Source organism: Saimiri boliviensis, chromosome 2, assembly GCF_048565385.1.
Source record: "Saimiri boliviensis isolate mSaiBol1 chromosome 2, mSaiBol1.pri, whole genome shotgun sequence".
In the NCBI taxonomy this organism is placed as follows: domain Eukaryota; kingdom Metazoa; phylum Chordata; class Mammalia; order Primates; family Cebidae; genus Saimiri; species Saimiri boliviensis.
The window spans coordinates 97,483,114-97,503,510 of NC_133450.1; the positions used below are offsets into that span (position 1 = coordinate 97,483,114).

General features: G+C 40.8%; 1 protein-coding gene across 2 annotated transcripts in view; it reads right to left on the reverse strand.

The window, feature by feature from the left end:
• Positions 1 to 18,723, reverse strand: part of FRMD6 (FERM domain containing 6) — an 88,666-nt gene extending 69,943 nt beyond the window's left edge. For both annotated transcript variants that reach the window (XM_003930528.4, XM_003930529.4), the window contains exon 1: positions 18,614 to 18,723. The gene's annotated coding sequence lies outside the window, so the exon portion shown is untranslated. The remainder of the gene's footprint in view (positions 1 to 18,613) is intronic.
• Positions 18,724 to 20,397: the final 1,674 nt, after the last annotated feature.

The following is a 20,397-nucleotide window of genomic DNA, read 5'->3' on the forward strand; positions in this document are numbered from 1 at the left end:
ACAAATCATCAGAACAGAAAATACATTTTAAAACATATCTGGAAAAATAAAAACCCATAGCTAATTAAAGGCTTAAATCTAGAACTATATAAACATTGCAACTCAAGAACAAGGCGACTCTTAAAAATATGGCCAAAAAATGTAAACGGCCACTTCACCAAAGATATACAAATGGCAAATAAGCACTTGAAATGATACTCGACATTATTAGTCATTAGGAAAATGCAAATAAAAATCGAAGTCAAGTATCACTACAGACCTACTAGAATGGTTAAAGTCAAAAACACTGACAACACCAAATCTTAGTGAGAATCTGGAGCAACTAGAACTCTCACACACAGCTGGTGGGAATGTCAAATGATACAGCCACTTTCAAAATAAATTTGACAGTTTTTAAATAAACATTCAAGTACCATACAACTCAGAAATGAAAAGATACATCCCCCAAGACTTATATAATACATGAATGCATAGAGTTACTTCATTCATAATAGCTCCAAACTAGTACAATATAAATATCCACTAACAGGTAAATGAATAAACAGGTAAATGAAAATTGTGACAACTGAATACCACCCAACAATAAAAAGGAACTACTGGTATGTGCAACAAAATGGATGAATACATCACGGTTAGTGAAACATGCCAGATACAAAAGCATCTAGAGTGGCAAGGGAGGAGACTGACTAAAAAGGAACTGTAGAAAACCTTTTCACTTGACAAAAATGTTCTGTATCTTGACTGCAGTCCTGGTTACGTGATGAGGTATACATTTGTCCAAACTCATCAAATTATCCACTTAAAATTTGTTAATTTTATTATTACTGTATATAATTCATCATTTAAAAAGCTGATTTTGGCCAGTCATGGCTGCTCACTTCTATAATCCCAGCAATTTGGGACACTGAAGTGGGTGGATCACTTGAGGTCAGGAGTTCAAGACCAGCCTGGCCAACATAGTGAAATCCCATTACTGCTAAAAATACAAAAATTAGCTAGGCATGGTGGTACACTCCTATAGTCCCAACTACTCAGGAAGCTGAGGCAGGACAATCACTTGAGCCCGGGAGGTGGAGGTTGCAGAGAGCTGAGATTGTGGCACTACACCCTATCCTGGGTAACAGAGGGAGACTCAGTCTCAAAACAACAACAACAACAACAAAAACACCAGCATTGCTTCATTCGAGCTTCATGGCTTTCTGCATTCTAATTTAAAGATTACAAAGTTCTGGGCTGGGTACAGTAGCTCACACCTGTAATCCCACCACTTTGGGAGGCCAAGGTGGGTCGATCACTTGAGGCCAGGGATTCAAGACTAGCCTTGGCCTGATAGGGATGGAGGCAGCAAACCACACTGCCCTAAGTGTACCTATGCAACAATTCTGCATGTTCTTTACATGTACCCCAGAACCTAAAATGCAATTAAAAACACATATACATATAAAAAGACTAGCCTGGCCATCATGACAAAACCCTGTCTCTACTAAACATACAAAAATTAGCCAGGCATGGTAGCTCATGCCTGTAATCCCAGCTACTCAGGGGCTGAGGCAGGAGAATCACCTGACCCCAGGAGGCGGAGGTTGCAGTGAGCAGAAATTGTGCCACTGCACTTCAGCCTGGGTGAAGGAGTAAAACTCTCAAAATAATAATAGTAATAGTAATACTAATAATAATAATTACAAAGTTCTAAAGAGTAAATCAAGCAACTGTCCCTAATATCTTACCTTTAAATGTATGTGCAATGATTTCAAAGCACCTTTACTTTCATTTCCTTTTTCTAACCAGATCTATTATAGAGGATTTTTCAGGGTAACGGCTGCTCTGAACAAATGACTGATAGTAAGGATTAATTTAGACCCTGTATCTATAATATACTCATTAAAAAATTCCTGAAAATTTACTCATCAGCAACACGAGCCTAGTTCAAGAATATATAAAGTAGTAATTAAAGAAAATGTTGTTATATAAGTTAGATAACTTCAATTAGCTTACCCTGTGAGGTTTTACTCTACAACTTATATTTATGAAAATTTCTCTTTACATTTCTCTAGACACCTGTAGAAGCAAATAATTTAGTAAATTACAATTCATTAGCTCAACATCCTCTTTCACAGATTTAAAATGAATGGGGGCTCAGAAAATGAGTATTTGAGTTTTAAAAGATTTTGAAGATTTAATTAGAATATTAAATTCTAGATAACATTTATTAAAAATTGTTCCTGATTTTAATTTCCTTAAATATCTTTAATATTACATTTGAAAATCTTGGGTTTCTTGGAACTAAAATCTTCAAATATGTCAATTTTTCTGAATCTCCTTCTATAATTATAAGTAACATGAGTTCCTCAAAAGAGATTTCAGAAATGGCACCACTGCAGCTGACCTCTGTTTCAGTGTGTCACTAAACTATGCAAAAAATTAACTTTACCACTATATTTAGATAGCTTAAGTATAGAATTCTATTTTCTTTGGAGGAAAATACATAAAACACTTCTGATTGTTGTGATAAAACATACACAACCACACAAAATTCCACTCTATATTTTGGGTCACACATGTCAATAATTTTACTGCTGAGTTTTTTTTCCATGATACCCTATTACTTCACTCTTGCAACTGATAAAGTATTAATATTTTCCAGTTATGGGCTTAAAATATAAAATAAAGGTGTTATCCTCTAGTAACTGGGGAGATTACTAAGTTTTTTTTTTAATATTCTATTTCTGAAAGCCATGAGAAAATTCCTCATTACAAATACTTTCGAAATAATCATAGCTTTATAAAATAAAAGTTGTTTTGTAAGCTAGTCATATCTGAGTTTTTTTCTTTTCTTTCTTTTTTTTTTTTTTTTTTTTTTTGAGACAAGATCTTGGCTCTGTCACCCAGGCTGGAGTGCAATGGCATGATCACAACTCACTGCAGCCTTGAACTTCTGGGCTCAAGCAATCCTCCCACCTCAACCTCCAGAGTGCTGGGACCACAGGCACACATCATCATACCCAGCTGACTTTCATATTTTTTGTAGAGACAGAGTTTCATCATGGGGCTAGTCTCAAACTCCTGAGCTCCAGCAATGCACTTGCCTCAGGCTCCCAAAGTGTTGGGATTACAGGTGTGAGCCACCGTGCCAGGCTAACATCTGAAATTTCTAGCCCAATTTCCCGTTTGTCTTTTGTTTACTTATTTAAACAGAGTTCAACTCAGTTACCAAACAATAAATTCTAGAGCTATAAATTATAATTGTGTTTATCACCAGTGCAATGATGGCCAAGTTAAGTTCTGAGGGAAAAAACTTTGTAACTATTATTTTGTTACAAAATTACCTTTTTATTTGTTTGCAAGGTTAAATTATTACATTCCTATTACTTTACAAACTGCCACGGAATATATATGAGAAAGTTAAGGAATTCAAAATTCGGTCTTATTACAATCCCCACTTTAGTTCTCACCTCCCAGTCCAAACTGCCCTAAAGTCTCACAGCACCTTTACTTCTAAGTAACACTTTTTGAAATTAAATCATTATGTAGTACTCCATTATTTAAATCTGCCTTTCCTACTAAAAAGTAAAAGCTTCAAAAGGGCAGGTACCATAGTAGACATACTATTTACCAAATTAATAATAATAAAAAAGACATTTAAAAGAGTATTAGTAGGAAGAAGCATAACTAAAATAATAAAATGGCATATAGTAATGACCCATTCATCTGGAATCATCATCCATCTACATAACAGAACTAGAGAAATGGCAATAAATGAGTTGTTTAGTGAATTAATACTCAAATAGATTATATGTTACTACAAAGCTACAAAGGAAATGACATAGTAAATGAAGAAACCACTATTAGAGGAGGCAGATTTCACATAAGATTTTGATTATTTTCTATTTCTTCTACAAGTGTCACTATAATCATAGATTACCACCCACTGGAAGCTAAATCTAACAATAGTGTAATAGCTTGTTTTCACGTTGCTGATAAAGACATACCTGAGACTACAATTTAAAAAAGGAAAAGGTTTATTGGACCTACAGTTCCATGTGGCTAGGGAGACCTCAATCATGGCAGAAGGTGAAAGGCACATCTCACACGGCAGCTGACAAGAGAAGAGAGCTTGTGCAGGGAAACTCCTGTTTTAAAACCGCCAGATCTATTGAGACTTATTCATTATCATGAGAACAGAATGGGAAAGACACGTTGCCATGATTCAATTACCTTCCACTAAGTTTCTCCCACGACACATGGGAACTGCAGGAGTTGCAATTCAAGATGAGATTTGGGTAGGGACACAGCCAAACCATATCAAATAGTTAACCTAGAAAATCTAAAATAAATTTGCTAGGTGTTAAATGAAATGATCTTTGCCTTCAATAAACTAGTACAGCTGGGGAGCTAGAAATGTGCCCTGTTCCAATGATGTGATACAGGCAATATGCAGTCCAGATGTGGTGGAAGGAGAAGCCAGAAGTGGAAACGTGAGGTAGACTAAGTGTGTATGCATTAGACAGGACGATGGGAAGAACAATTTGGCTAGATTTAAGGAATTCTAAGAAAAAAGTAAGTATCAAAACACAAGGTTAGCAAACTTACATGCCTACAGGGGCAGGACCAAAGAATTGAGGCCTGGAGGATGAAAAATGCCTACAGCAGCTTGGTCCCAATGTTGGAGGCAATAGGATCTCTGCCAGGGACTGTAGGAGACTGCAGAGCATACACCCCGTATAAAGGGGGAAGCTGTTATGTTGCTACAACAGACCTTGCCAGGCCTTCAAATTTTTTAAGAGAAGGTATAACACTCATTTGCTTATGTAAAATTTCTCAATTTTTAAATGTTGGCAAATAAATATTTTTAACACTGTGTTAAAAGCCAAAACACATCTGCAGCCAAACTTGTTGGTGGGCCACAGGCTTGCAACTCTGGGTTAGCTGGCATGATGAATTCCACACTAAGAGATTTGGACTTTATTCTGTAGTCACTGACAAGTGACTTAACATTTATTTCAAAACTTGCTCAGTTTTATACCTCTGCATACTTCGCTATCTACAATGTAAAATCCTCAGCACTGCCAAATTATTTCACATTAGACTTGTATATTTCTGTTACAAGCCAATTACATTCTAACTAACTGTAGAAAGTTATAACTTTACTAACTGTAGAGTAACTTACAAGTTTCAGCTGAAAAAACATTCAAAATGATACTAATAAAACAGTGCTGGCAAAGCAGTACCTAAGAGAATGCTGACATTATATGCATATACCACAACCCACTAGAAACACACATATAATCACCAGAGCTCCACGTCTCAAAAAGCTTGTGCCCTAATCCACTGCAAAGGAAAGTCTTTGCCCTTTCCAGCATTTTCTAAATTAGCAACTTTCTAAAGACTATTATTATACCTTGGTATTACCAAACACTAAAATACATGTAACAAAGTTTTGATTCTACCAATCACTCTAAGCTTTTAACTATCCAAAAGCAATACTTATGCATTAAAGGCCTATGTGTTAGCATTTTAATAAGCTTAGAGAAAGAAAAGATAATTAGTATCAGAGACTTGTTGATTCATTTTGATGATAGTATTACAGACAGTTAGCAAAATTCAAAGGTAGTTCCCAGAAGAGAAAATTCTTGGTGTATAATTATAAAATACAGAACTATGAAAATTGCTTAATCACATGCTTTGAAATAATACTTCATGATGAAAGTAATCAACAAAGTATTTAAAATTTTAAAGAGGCAATTTTTCTATTACTCAATTTGCTCTGGCTCTTGGGATTCACTAAACTGAGCCTTTTTACTCTGTGAATGATGGCTTCCACACCAGTGGGGAACTATGCTGTCTGGCCTAGTCAGCTCAAACCTACCATGATTGCTGAAAAAGAAAGCAACTCAAAGCACATCTCTCACCTTTCATGAAAAATGATTGCTATGGTTTGAATGTGTCCCCTAAAAGTTCATGTGTTGGAAACTTAATACCCAATGCAATAGCATTGGGAGGTGGGGCCTAATAAAAGATGACTGAGTCATGAGGGCCAAGTCCTCACAAATGGATTAATGTAGTTATCACAAGAGCAGGTTGTTATAAAAACCAGTCCAGCCCTTTGTGCTCTCTCTGTCTTGCCGTTGCTTCTGCATTCCACCATGGGTTGACCCAGGCCAGATGCTAGTGCCATGCTCTTGGACTTCATGACCCCCAGAACCATAAGCTGAATAAACTTCCTTTTTTAAAAATTTAAGTTTTATTTTAAGTTCAAGGGTATGAGTGCAGGTTTGTTATATAGGTACACTTGTGTCATGGGGGTTTGCTGTACAGATTATTTTGTCACCCAAGTATTAAGCCTAGTACTCATTAGTTATTTTTCCTGATCCTCTCCCTCCTCCTGACCTCCATCCTCTGGTATGCTGCTCCCCTCTATGTGTCCATGTGTTCTCACCATTAAGCTCCCACTTATAAGTGAGAACATGCAGTATTTGGGTTTCTGTTCCCACATTAGTTTTCCGAGGATAATGGCCTCCAGCTTAATCCATGTTACTACAAAGGACATGATCTTGTTCTTTTTTATGGCCGCATAGTATTTCACGGTATATATGACCACATTTTCTTTTTTTTTTTTTTTTTTGAGACGGAGTTTCGCTCTTGTTACCCAGGCTGGAGTGCAATGGCGCGATCTCGGCTCACCGCAACCTCCGCCTCCTGGGTTCAGGCAATTCTCCTGCCTCAGCCTCCTGAGTAGCTGGGATTACAGGCATGCACCACCACACCCAGCTAGTTTTTTGTATTTTTAGTAGAGACGGGGTTTCACCATATCTTGATCTCTCGACCTCGTGATCTACCCGCCTCGGCCTCCCAAAGTGCTGGGATTACAGGCTTGAGCCACCGCGCCCGGCCGACCACATTTTCTTTATCCAGTCTACTACTGACAGCCATTTAGCTTGATTCTATGTCTTTGCTATTGTGAATAGTGCTGCAATGAACATATGAATGCATAAGTCTTTATAATAGAATGATTTATATCCCTTTGGGTATATACCCAGTAACGGAATTGCTAAGTCCAATTGTATTTCTGTTTCTAGGTCTTTGAGGAATCACCACATTGTCTTCCCCAATGGTTGAACTAATTTACACTCCCACAAACAGTGCATAAGCATTCCTTTTCCTCCACAACCTTGCCAGCATGTTTTAACTTTTTAATAGCCATTCTGACTGGTGTGAGATGGTATCTCATTGTGGTTTTTACTTGCTTCTCCAATGATGGATGACAAGCTTTTTTCCACCTAATTGTTTGCTGCATGTATCTCTTCTTTTGAAAAGTGTCTGTTCATGTCATTTGCCCACATTTTAATGTTTTTTTCTTGTAAATTTGTTTTAAGTTCCTTACAGATGCTGCGTATTAGACCTTCGTCAGATCCATAGTTTGCAAGTTTGCAAGTATTTTCTTCTATTCTGTAGGTTGTCTGTTCACTCTGTTGACAGTTTCCTTTGCTGTTTACTTAATTAGATCCCATTTGTCAATTTTTTCTTTTGGTGTCTTCACCATTAAATGCCCATTTTTATGTCCAGAATGGTATTGCCTAGGTTGTTTTCCAGGGTTTTAACAGTTTGGGTCTTCACATTTAAGCTTTTAATCCACTTTGAATTAATTTTTGTATATGGTATGTGAGGGGGTCCAGTTTCAATCATCTGTATATGGCTAGCCAGTTATCCCAGCACCATTCAAATAGGAAATCCTTTCCCCACTGCTTGTTTTGTCAGATTTGTAACAGATCAGACAGTTGCAGGTGTGTGCCCTTGTTTCTGGGTACTCCTTTCTGTTCCACCGGTCTATGTGTCTGTTTTTGCACAAGTACCATGCTGTTTTGGTTACTGTAGCTCCAATAGCTTGAGTTGTGTAGCATGATGCCTCCAGCTTTGTTCTTTTTATTTACGATTGCCTTGGCTATTCAAGCTCTTTTTTGGTCCCATATGAACTTTTAGTTTTTTTCTAGTTCTGTAAAGAATGTCAATAGTAAACTTCCATTCTTTATGGACAGAATACCCTATGTGTGGTACTCCATTATAGTAACAGAAAACAATCTAAGACAAGGATCAATAGATTGAATTAAATAACACATCTTTACCAGAAACAAAAAGTCTTTAAACAAAGTATGAATATTTTCAAGATGCAGTTCTTATCCAAAAATATTTAATAAAGAACTAAAAAGCTGCATAGAAGTGTTTCTCTATTCTAAAATATGCAAAGTACAATCTGTATATTAGAACCCTACCAAAAACAACTATGGAAAAGCTCAAAGGCTCCCTCTCCCTGTCAAAACCTGCTGAAGATACACATAGCCTCCAACATTCCAATTTCCAAAGTCCCATGGCACATCCTATCAGGCATATTAAAATGTACTCACATCCAATATTAAATATTTGTAATATAAAAAACTGAATTATAAGTAATAGTTATCTTTCATAAATTTTTATTCTCTTTGATCCCACTCCAATAAGGTTTGCATCCCCACTCCTCCAGTGACACTGCTGTTGTCATCATCACCAATGACCTTCCAGGTTGATAAATCCAATAAGCAACTCTCAGTTTTCACCCTACTTGACATCTCAGCAACATGTGACATAACTGATCCACTCTTCTGCTGGAGTTTTTTTTTTTTTTTTTTACTTGATTACAGGGACATTTTTCTAATTTTCTTCCTATATTCTGCTTGTTCCTTCTTAATCTTCTTTTATTGATTCCTCCTTGTCAACTCAATCTCTAAAAGATGAAGCATCCCAGGTTTAGCCCAAGAACATCATCTCTATTAAAAAAACAACTCATAGCTGGGCGTGGTGGTTCATGCCTGTAATCCTAGCACTTTGGGAGGGCGGGTTGGGCGGATCACCAGGTCAGGAGTTTGAGACCAGCCTGGGCAACATAGTGAACCCTATCTCTACTAAAAATAGAAAAATTAGCCAGGCATGATGGCACCTGTAGTCCCAGCTACTTGGGAGGCTGAGGCAGGAGAAGTGTTTGAACCCGGGAGGCAGAAAAAGTGGTAAGTCGAGATGGTGCCACTGCACTCCAGCCTGGGCAACAGAGCACGACTTCATCTCAAAAAACAAAAAAATAAATAAAAAATAAAAAAATAAAGAAAATAAAAGAAAAAGAAAGAAAAACAACTCATAGTTCATTATTCCATGGTGTGGGTCAATAAAGTTAATATCTTCTAGTGATAACACTATTACTCAAGGAATGGAGATACTTAATTGGGTTCACTACATTGGAAAAATATGCATACTTACTTTGCCTTAAAACACTTTCTTGTATTATATGTGTGATTTTTTTCTATTCTCTACAAACTATAAATATTGATATGCTCCAAGGCTTGGTCCATAAGCCTCTTTCTCTGACTGCACATATTCTCCAAGTGATTCTTCCAAATTCTGTTGGCAACTTCCAAATTTGTATCTACAACCTAGACCTCGTCCCTAAATTCCAGATTCCTACAGCTACCAGTGATTGTATTAAAATGCAATCAAATCATCTCACTCCTCTGCACAAAATCCTCTGATGGCTCCTCATTTCACTCACAGTCAAGTCCTGAATATGTCCAGTCAAGTCCAGGCAAGCCAAACATGTGTTCTCCAAACATCTCTGACCTTATCTACTGCTCCTCTCCTTGCTCTCAGTGCTCTGCCACTGTGGCCTTCTCCCTGTACCTGGAACACACCAGGCACTCTTCTGGCTAATGCCTTTACTAGTCCCTCTGCTGGAACACTTTTCCCCCAGCTAGCTGTGTGTGCTCTCTTCCTCCTGCAAGCCCTCTCCTCAGTGAGGCCTATCTGGATGATACTCCTCTGAATCGCGACGTCCCTGCCTCCCTCCCCCAGCACTCCTACTGTCCCTTAGCCTGCTCTACTTTTTCTTTTTGCCATCAGACTTATTACCTTTCAAAATACTATAACACTTATTTTGTTATGCTGATTGCCTCCTAAGAGAATATAAGGTCCATGAAGGCAAAGTTTTTTTTCTTTATTCCCTGACATCTCTTAGGCCTGGACCAGTGCCCGGCATATACTGAGCGTAGATTATGTTGAATGAATGAATTTAAATATTTAATAATTTTAATTTCATAGTTTTCTTTTAATATTTGAAACTTTTTACCAGATCTTGAACATTTTTGTTGCTCCTTAGAAAAATTGTTTTTCTATGGGATTAAAGGATAGAAAAATCTCAACCTGACTTCACTGTCTAATATAAATCCAGTGGCCCCAGGAAGGCTGGGAAGATCCTATGTCTGGCCGTCCTTGATTTTGGACCCTAAAACCAAAGCTCAATTTCACACTCATCTGGAAACATCTAATATCTTTTCACACATATGTATTTTGTTTCCCCAACCAGACATGAAACACATTGGCAGAAACTGCACAAAGTATTTGGCATAGTCCTGAATACTTCATAAAGACATAAAATCTGTCTTTCGATGGACTTAGTGAACGTTTTTAAAGTGTTAAATTTACTAAGCTCAAGATTTTACAGACACAATCATAAAGGAAATGGGGTTATCTGAATAGGTCCCCTGCCCTTTAATGAACAGATCAGAATTATACAGCATGATTCTTCTAGAGGATCCTGTACCTTTTTTAGCTGAGCTTATCATTAGGCTAGATGAAAATGCGTCTTTCTAAGGTGCTTAAGTATGTTTTTCTTAAGTTTCTTTGAATGAATGGCTTAAAATCTTAAACTCTGGCCCTCATAGCAGAAAATCACAAATGGTTCTGACCCACATTATATAAACTGTGCCAATGGCTAGGGGGTGGGAATGAAGAACTGCTTCTTACCAATAATCATGGCTTTCTTCAAAAGTACTCACATGAAACCATACAGGGAACATGAGCAAAGATATGGGCCACTCAGTGGTACTCTAAGTTTAAAAGAACTTTGTACAACATTAGTTACCATAAAGAGAATTTTAAAAATCTGCAGGCTGGCTTTTTTGGCATATGGAAAGAAACAATTATCTAGCAGGCAGAAGCTGAAGGACGAAGATGGCTGGAAATTAGAAGAGCATTAGGAAAAATAACTCAATCAATTAGTAATCAGTGGGACAGGCCAGCTGCTCCTACTGCAGCAACACAGACTGCCCAGTATGTGTAACTGAGAAACACTACGTTTTGTTGCCTGCTTAATGCCATCAAAAAAACCAAGTATAATAAACTCTCATGAAATGCTTATAAATGAAGGCTTGGGAACCTTCAATAAAACTAAGTCCTTTTATACATCACTTCTTTTTGTCTGAAGCTGCAATAGCTAACATCACTTAAGACTGTTCATTATACATTAAAAACCATGCCAGTTGTTTTACATGTCCCATTTCACTTAATAGTAAGAACAATCCTGTGGGATAGTTATTATAATTATCTCCCGTTTTACTGAAGAAAAAGAGGTGTACAGAGTTAAGTAACCTCCCCAAGGTTACACATGGGAGAATACTGGAACCTGCATTTGGGCTCCAGGGGAATGATCTCAAAGATCTCATTCTTATTATTATACTTTACTATCTCTCTTCTATGCTGTCTTCAAAATGGATTACTCTGTTCTATAGTAATTTCACTGAGCAACTTGTCAAAGCTGTGGCCCTATGGTCAGCACATTTTTTATTTTTAAACATTACATATGCTAAATTTTTGCTGTGATATGCAGTATCTTATTCAAGTAGGATATATAAATACCACACATTTATAAAATTCTCTAATTTTACCTTCTCTTTACCTTTTTAATGAGCCTTAGCTGAAACTCTTGAGTCTTTTCTTAAATAATAAAACTGTCCTTTATTCTTTAGGGAAACATAAAAGAAAATGTATATACGAATAGTTTTCCTTTGCAAGCACTTTGTTTTATCTATTAGATCTCTCACTGAAATCATAATCTTATGTTTTATAAGTGCTTCCTGGAGACTGCCACAGATTTTAGAATCAGAATTTCACTGCCGCTCTCACCAGATCAAGACTGGATGTTTCCAGGGATCTTTCAGAAAAGATAACTGGATAGGGGGTGGGAGGAAGACACAAAAACAGGGAAAAGAGGGGGAAGCATGAAGGCAGAAGGAGTCCAAAAAATGAATTTTTGAAACACTTTAAGAATGAATTATTCTGAAAATATGGACAAAGCAGTCCTTTGAAATTAGGGGTCCATTCTAGATCATTTATGGATCAAAGACAGAGTGAATCAAGAGGGACCTCAAGAGATCGCCTACCAGACACTTATAACCCATTAGTCTCTAAGGAGACTTTCTAAGTCTCATTAGAAAGCCCTACAAGTAAGGGAGAGAAAGAAAAAAGGGAAAAGGCAGGTCTCAACAGAGCTCTCTATAGAGGGCAGAGGTACAGCAGGCTGAATGAGAAAAATTCTGCCTCACTGGGCTACAGATCCATTTTCTCTGGGCAAGTCTGAGTTTATCGGAACAGAACCATAGGACACCTTTGCATGAGTCGCAAAAGGGCACCCATCCTCCAGACAGTGAACCTCCCAATGGACTCACTGCTTAGACTACATAGTAGGAAGCTGGTTTTCAACCCCACCTTGCATGGCAAAACCTACACAGCTACAGGTGGTAGCCCTGATCTTGTCTCCTCTCTCTCCAGCAGGCATGTGACCCTAGAGGAGACAAGACTGATGGTCAGAGCAGCTTCTACTATTGGTGCTGTCATTAGCTGTGAGACTCTGTATCAATCATTCAACCTCTTGGGGCTGCAGTGCCTCCATCTCTAAAAATGATGGGGCTGGCTAGATGTTGTGTAAACCCTCCTTCCTCTTACCAACTCTCAACTGAAATGTGGTGATACCTAGTTGGTATATTCCAAACTGCATCTTTAAGATACAGTGGACTGAGCTGAACCTTTAAAGTTTTCGTAAGATTGCTTTTTTCCTCTCACATCTTATTTCTGATGTTACCTTTTTTTTTAATCTTAAGACCATACTCTGCTTTCAACCCCAAAGTGCTCAATATTTTTAGAGCCATGAAAAAAAGGTCACCTACCATGTACTGTCCTTGTCAAACTACCCAAATATCCACCAACAAAATGGATAAAGAAACTGGGCATATTCATTCACAGAAATAAAAAGACCTACTGCTACCCACATCAGTTTGGATGTATCACATGACATTATACTGGGCTAAAGATGACCAGAAAACTTATATTTTATTGTATTTAAATGCAGTCCAAGAACAGTTTAACCCATGACAATAGAGGTCGCAATAATGGTTATCCTGGGAGTGAAGATGATGACTGTAAAGAGAGGCTGGTAATGTTCTGTTTCTTGATTTAGATGCTGGTTGCCCAGAGGCGACCATTTTGTGCTGTACACTCCTGATCTGTGCATTTGTCTCGTCGTGTATAATAAGTCAATAAGAATAACAAGTTCAAAGAAATAAAGCTACAGGGACCAAAAAAAAAAAAAAAGTCATCTACTGAAACTGTACACAAAAGTGCTACTACCTGCGGGGAGAAAAATCAATTATATTTTATTTAACCCAATCAGAGAGAAAAACTTGAAAAGCTAAGTGAGAAACTTAATTACATTTCTTAAAATATGCACCAAGAAACTGCTTAATTTTTAATAATGATTTCTTCCCTCACATGACACTGTGGCTATAAATTAATGCAAAATATTGTTTTTCCCTCTGTCTTCACATACCAGTAAAATATTATTACTCAAAGTTCTATAAAACATGTACAAAGGTAATATTGTTGGAAAACATCTGAAACACCCCAAGAGGACCCATTTGGAATGTGAGGGTCTAAACAGATACTTGGTCAGAATTATCCCAATTGTCAGCACATTAATGCAATGACCTGGATAACGATCAGATCATTACCTAGTTTCATGCTGTACTGATTTAACTCTGCTAGGTAAGGCCACATAGGTGGAGAAGACATTCAAGAAAATGCTATACTTGCTGGGCACAGTGGCTCACGCCTGTAATCCCAGCACTTTGGGAGTCCCAGGTGGGCGGATCACAAGGTCAGGAGCTTGAGACCAGTCTGGCCAACATGGTAAAATCTCGTCTCTACCAAAAATACAAAAATCAGCTGGGCGAAGGGGCAGGTGTCTATAATCCCAGCTACTCAGGAGGCTGAGGCAGGAGAATCATTTCAACCCGGGAGGCAGAGGTTGCAGTGAGCCCAAGATCATGCCGTTGCACTCAAGCCTGGGTGACAGGGTAAGACCTTGTCTCAAAAAAAAAAAAAAAAAAAAAAAAAAAGGTTTTCTACTGACAAGTCCACGGAAGCTCTGGGAAAACACTGCCTTCTCCTTGGGACTGTATTTGGTTCATCTATGAATTGTTTCGGCACATTTTTCTCTTCTTGAAGTAATATAATCAGCGGACAAATCAATGATTTCTTTCCCCTTGTCACTGTTTTGTAATTCATCTTTGATCAACATGGTATATATACTGCATGACTGCTCCATTCCATTTGATACATATAAAAAGTGATAGTACACAAACTTGCATCAGCAGTAATTATACCACTCAATTACATAAGATAATGAGAAGCACAGAAGCACAGATTGCTTGTTTTAAAACTTCATAATAACTTCAGCCATTACTGTTGCAGAGCCCCCTTTGGTACCACAGCAAGGGAGGCAGGCAGGCACTAGTAGTTTCTTCAAATGTGGGGGGAACTAATTAAATATCTGTAGAATCATTAGCACTTAGACAAAAAATGTTTCCAGTCTTTGAAATGGGAAGTGGCTTTTGGAGTGATGGGATACAGTTATATGCATCCAGTTCCTACACATTATTTAACACCAAACTAGTGATTCAACACTAAGACAGGCAAAGTTTCCAGGATACATATCAATTAGCAGTCCTATTTCATGTTGCATACAGACCTTATAGGGCACTTTAATTCTAATCATTCTAATCCTTGTTTTTCAGCTCAAAAGACCTTATTCTTTAATCTACACTTCTAAACAATAGTTCACTCTCTGTTGGCCTTGTTTTAAATACTTATCCTTCTTAGTTTAAGTTTTCCTTCCAATTCAGTGTCCAGTATTTTACTTCCTCCTTCCTCTCAAATTATCCCTTTAACTTGTTTCTATTTATTTTTAAAGGCCCCCAAAGCCTCTTCCTCAGGATAATGCGCAGTTCAGAAAGCCTTCTTAAACTAAGTTTAACCACAGAGGCCAACAATAACATTTTTCCTGTTTGGGTTTTAGGGAACATACATTATAACTGAAATTTCACTACTCATAAAACTCCTTTGCTAAGTCTTTCCCATTCCCGTCTCCTAACTCTCCACTATTTTATACACAATCACAACATAAGCACACTCCCAAAATGTGTAATGATATAATCACACAAACACTTCCTAAAAACATAATTTTAATGTGTGCAACAAACAGCCATTATAACTCTAGTACTGGGAGTACATGTTTAAAAATATACTTTTTAATAACTTGTGTTTGTTGTTTCTTTTTGGGGGTGGGGAGGAGGTAAACGATCATCACACAAGGACCAACTGCTATACCTGAAACCACAAACTGTGTTACAGTAGGATACTATTGAGAATTGTAAACACACTTAAAAAAAAATTTTTTTTTTTTTGCTTTAAAAGAAGAAAGTTGAAATTGCAAAAAAGCCAAAGCTTCTATGCTTTACCCACAAGGATACAAACTGAATACCTCCTGTTTTCCCACTTAGAAATGAAATATGCTTCATCCACCAAACTAGAGCATTTATGAGATTTCTTAATGAAGAGAAAGACAACTGCACAAATGCAAAAAAATGTTCTATCCTTTAGAAGACTTAATATTAAAACGACCTTAGGGAAAGCTCAAGATATTTCGTTCTCAACTCAGAAAACTACCTAAGGGATAATTTGTGAATGCCATCTGGGATCCAGGCAGTCCCATCAACAAAAGGGAAAACTTGTTGAGATCATCCAAATCTAAAATTCACATACATTTCTACATCTGGACTGAATTAATCTTTTCTTGGTACTGGCTTTCATGTAATAAAATAATTGTTTGCAGGTTAAAAAAAAAAAACACATCTTTAGAAATCAAAATATACAGCATCCAAGTCAACAACTACAAAGAATTCCTTTATCAAAAAAGTTAGTTGTGAGACAGGACTCATTTACACTCAACTCGGAATCTGACAGCTCAGTCAAAAACAATTCTGTTTGAAATTTTCATTTCAAGCATCTGCCACAAAAGGCTACGCAGTCTATTACGTCATAAATTCAGAAAGCCAAAAGCTTTATAAGTTTAATTAAATGCGGAAACAAAATCCAAAAACTAACAAAAAAAAAAAGACCCGCCCTCCCAATTCAGCTAACCTAGTTAACGATTTTCTAAAGAATATGTAGCTAAAAACTGTTACCTAGCACACTGGCATTTTGCTTTCAAAAGCTGTGTCTTCACCCAGGCCCATATTGTTTCCAGGCGTTTTCCTGTAGAGCCAAGGGCATCTTAAATCTCTAAGTTCAAATTATGTACTTAAAACTAGCAGCTTACCCTTGTTGCCCCCAAAAAAGAGGTACTGGAAATAGGGAAAGTTTTCCTGCCCCTTAAAATGTCTTGAGTACTGCAAGAACTGCCGGTTACTGTAGCCCATCAGTGTCAGATCTCAGAGATTCTTGCAAGCAACTCAAAGGGGGGAAAATTAGTTCATATTACAGTCAGTCTGCTTTCTGGAGAAGATGTCCTGCAGATAACTTGATATCAGATATCCCCTGGGGGACCGTTTTCATCTAATAATCCTACTGAAGGTCCATTTTAATACGAAATGTGAATCCAATATATTTACAAACATACTGGGAAAAGTATTCAAATGCCAGCTGTCTCATACTGTGAAGTATTTTCATTTTTAACATAAAATGTTTATGTGTCAAAGCCACACCCAAGAAAATGATTAGGTGCTGTTAAGTTTTATACTACAAAGGACATCAGCAAAGGCATCTGTTTTCCTGCTTCTCTTCTGGTCTTCTCCCCTCCCCCACTCTCCATCCTGCAGGCCATTTGTAGGTCCTGGTTGTTAAATGTCTCATAATGCTCTAAATTCTAAAAAAAAGTTCTCATCCTTTAACATTGCTAAACCTAAATTCATGCACTGCTCTAAGAAGGAAACCCAAAAGTCACAAGCGTTTTTAATGACAGCTGTATCACGGAAAATTTTCCCCACAAAGTTTTGATGCTGTGAAATAGCAACTCCCTGAAATCACAGAAAGGAAATGACTTACATTCTTGGAAAATGAAGCCACTAGCAGCTTTCTCCAACAGCATTTTCTAAACCCCAAACTACACCCTGTGGCAAGAGGGAGTATTTCGTGCAAAAACTAAATTTAAATAGATGCTTATAAAATCAATAAACAAACATTGCCCGGTCCCATAGAAGAAGGGAAGGGAATCATACTCGGAAAACCCAGCAAGAGATACTTTTTCTCCACATTTAGAAATGCTGGAGAACACAGGCTGGGAGTCAGAAGCAACCTGAGAACGCTAGCTGAAGTTTTCCTTCCCTGCTGTGAGCAATGCACAGCTCCTAAGGGAAATACTGGCAAAACAGATTTTGCTAAAAAAAAAAAATGAAAAGGGTGTAAGGGGGAAAACAAGCTAATATTTCTCTGGACACTAGCTACACAACTGCACGGCCTGACATCCGCCAGCTTTCATTTCAACTTTAAAATACGCTTATTTTGACAGTTTCCCATCTATTCATGCCTTTAAGAAAACGTCCGCTCTATTAGGTTATGCCGTCCCAGGACTCGAGGTGGTGGTGTAATTCCTGTAGACTTTACACTTAGACGGGTGGACCCCAGTTGTCCATACCTGACAGCGCCTGGTCCTCCCGGAACCGAATCTGGTGGTCCCGTTCGCCTGGGGCTCCGCCAGCGCGCCGCAAGCGCCTCCAGACACGCAAATTCTGAAGGCAGCGCCCCCGACTCGTATCCCACCGAGGCCCCAGTCTGGCGCCGATCTGCCCCGGCTCAATCTCGGGCTCCGCCGACTGGGCACTTTCTGGGACGCCGGGCAGACCCTGCGCTCGGGTCCCTTCCCGCAGCCGGCCTGTCCGGCCTCTGCGCGCGCACAACAGGCTGCACGGCTCAGTCCCCGGGAGCGCGGGATTCGGGTGCCGGTCCCGGCGCCCAGCCACAGCGACACGGAACTGGGCGCCGGGACCCGCCAGGGAGCCCTGTGACCCGGAGCTCCGCGATGCAGAGGACCAGGCGCGGCGCCCGGAGCCCAGGCGCGCAGTCCGCAGCCGGGACCAGCCTCCCGCCCCCGCCGCTGAGGCGGCCCCGAGTTCCACGCCTCCCCCGCTGCCGGGCTCGGCTGCCCCGGGGCCTCGTCCGCCCGTCCCGGAGTGGGCGAGCTCCGACTCGCGGAGAAGCGACCTTCCCGCCGGTGCCCGATACCCAGAGCTAAGGGAGCCAGAAGAAGGCGAAGAAAGAGGCAGAGAGCCGGGCACTGCCTTCGCTGGGACTCGCGACTTCCAGAAACCCTCCCGAAACCCCGTCCCGCCGCCGCCCCGCCGGCAGGGGGCACAGCCGGAGGCCGGGGCGCGGCGGCTGGGTGATGGGGCCAGCGGAGAAGCCCCAGACGCCGGGTTCCTGCTCGTACCTCGGAGAAAGTCTTGAGCACCAGGCGTCGGGCTCTCGGTTCGGCCCTCAGTCTCTTCCTGCCGGCGCCGAGCCTACCCCGCTGCACTCAGCCCCCTGGCCCCTGCGGCCGGAGGAGCGCTCCACGTCCGCGCCCGCCCCCCGCCCACGCCTCCAGTCCCGCCCCCTGAAGCCCCGCCCCTGAGAACCCGCCCCCGGCCCGCCCCGAGTGGCGACGGAGGCAGCCGAGCCGCGGGAGCGGAGCGCCGAGCTTGTGGCCCTACTCGGAGCTCCCGCCCGCTCCGCCCTGGAACCAACCAAGTGCCCCGCGGAGGGGTGCGGCCACTTGGGGGCAGGAGAAAGCCGAATAAGCCACCCCTCTGGGGGCCCGGAAAACGAGGCGAGCCTCAGCTGGACGCGGTGGTGTGGACCACGGCGATCAGGGCCTTTCCCCGTGCTGTGGAGACGGAGACGCGAGTAGTTGCCGGCGGCGGCCCACCTTCTGGCAGAATGGCCCTCTCCGCCGCCCGCCAGTCTCCCTGGGGGCTCTCCCTCCTCGGCCGGGACGAGGTGGCCGGGGGCGGCTGTTTGCCCTGAGCATCGTCTTACTAATGCGGAACGCCGGAGGGGAGGCCACTCCGAGAGGAGGCGTTTCCCGGCGGAGGAGGCTAAGTGGATCCACCTGCCCGCCCGCCACTCGGGACACTGCGCCTCGTGGGCCTCACGCTGGATGGAGGGGGCGCCGCCGAGGAGGCCCAGCCTCCCGCGCTAACTCTGCCTCTCCGGTTCCTCAGGTAGACACAGCCTCTGTCTGCTGTGGTTTTAGTGGACATGGCCCGTCAGAAATCATTTTTGTCCCCTCTCGATAGTGGCTTTGTGGTATGGAGGGCGAAAGATGCAAAGGGCCAGTGGAAGATTTTTTATAATAAGATTGAAGCCAGGAGATGGAGGTTTCGTTGCCACCTCGGGTCGGGGATGGGGCGAGCCACACCTCTCCGGTCAGCCTGCGCCCACCAGGACCTGCTGCGAAAGGAGAGACACCCTGCACCTGGCCCCTAGCCCCGCAGGGCGCCAACCTCCTGGGCTTCTGCCCTCCTAGGTCCCCGCTGACTTTGCTGACCGGACGACCCCTGGCCACGGATGGCAAAAACGCCCTCGCTGAGCCCTTCGCTAAAGGAGTGGGGGGGTTATGTGTCTGGCTTTGAAAATGGGATGAGGAGACGAGGAGACAGAGGAGGACCTGAGAAAGGACACAGTCCAAAATCTGTTGCTCTCAGAAGTCCACTTTAAAACTGCCCTGATCTTTTCATCCAAAGATCAATATATGAAACCAGCTGTTACTGGTTGAAAGGGTACCTCTCGTTTGCATGGCAAAAGAAATTCAGTTTTGTGTTCATTTACAGCTGAAGCGCTCTTGAAATAGTTGCCTCCCATCACAGCTTTTGCATTTTGGGAACCATGCCTTTAGAACTGAATATTAGGAACTGTCATCTTTTGTCTTTTCACAATTAACAATACATTCAGAGCATATTTCTGATAATCCCGGGCAGTTTCTAAGGATACTGTACTTATCATTTGAAGTCATGACTCCATTATAGAAAAGAGAACAAGAAGTATGTTTCAATGACTGCTTTTTTTATTCTTCAGCACTTGGAGAGGCTAAGGTGACAGGATCCTTTGAGGCCAGGAGTTCAAGACCAGTCTGGGCAACATAGACCTTGTCTCTACTAAAAATAAATAAATTTGCTGGGCATGGTGGCCCATTCCTGTAGTCCCAGCTACTCAGGAGGCTGAGGTGGGAGGATG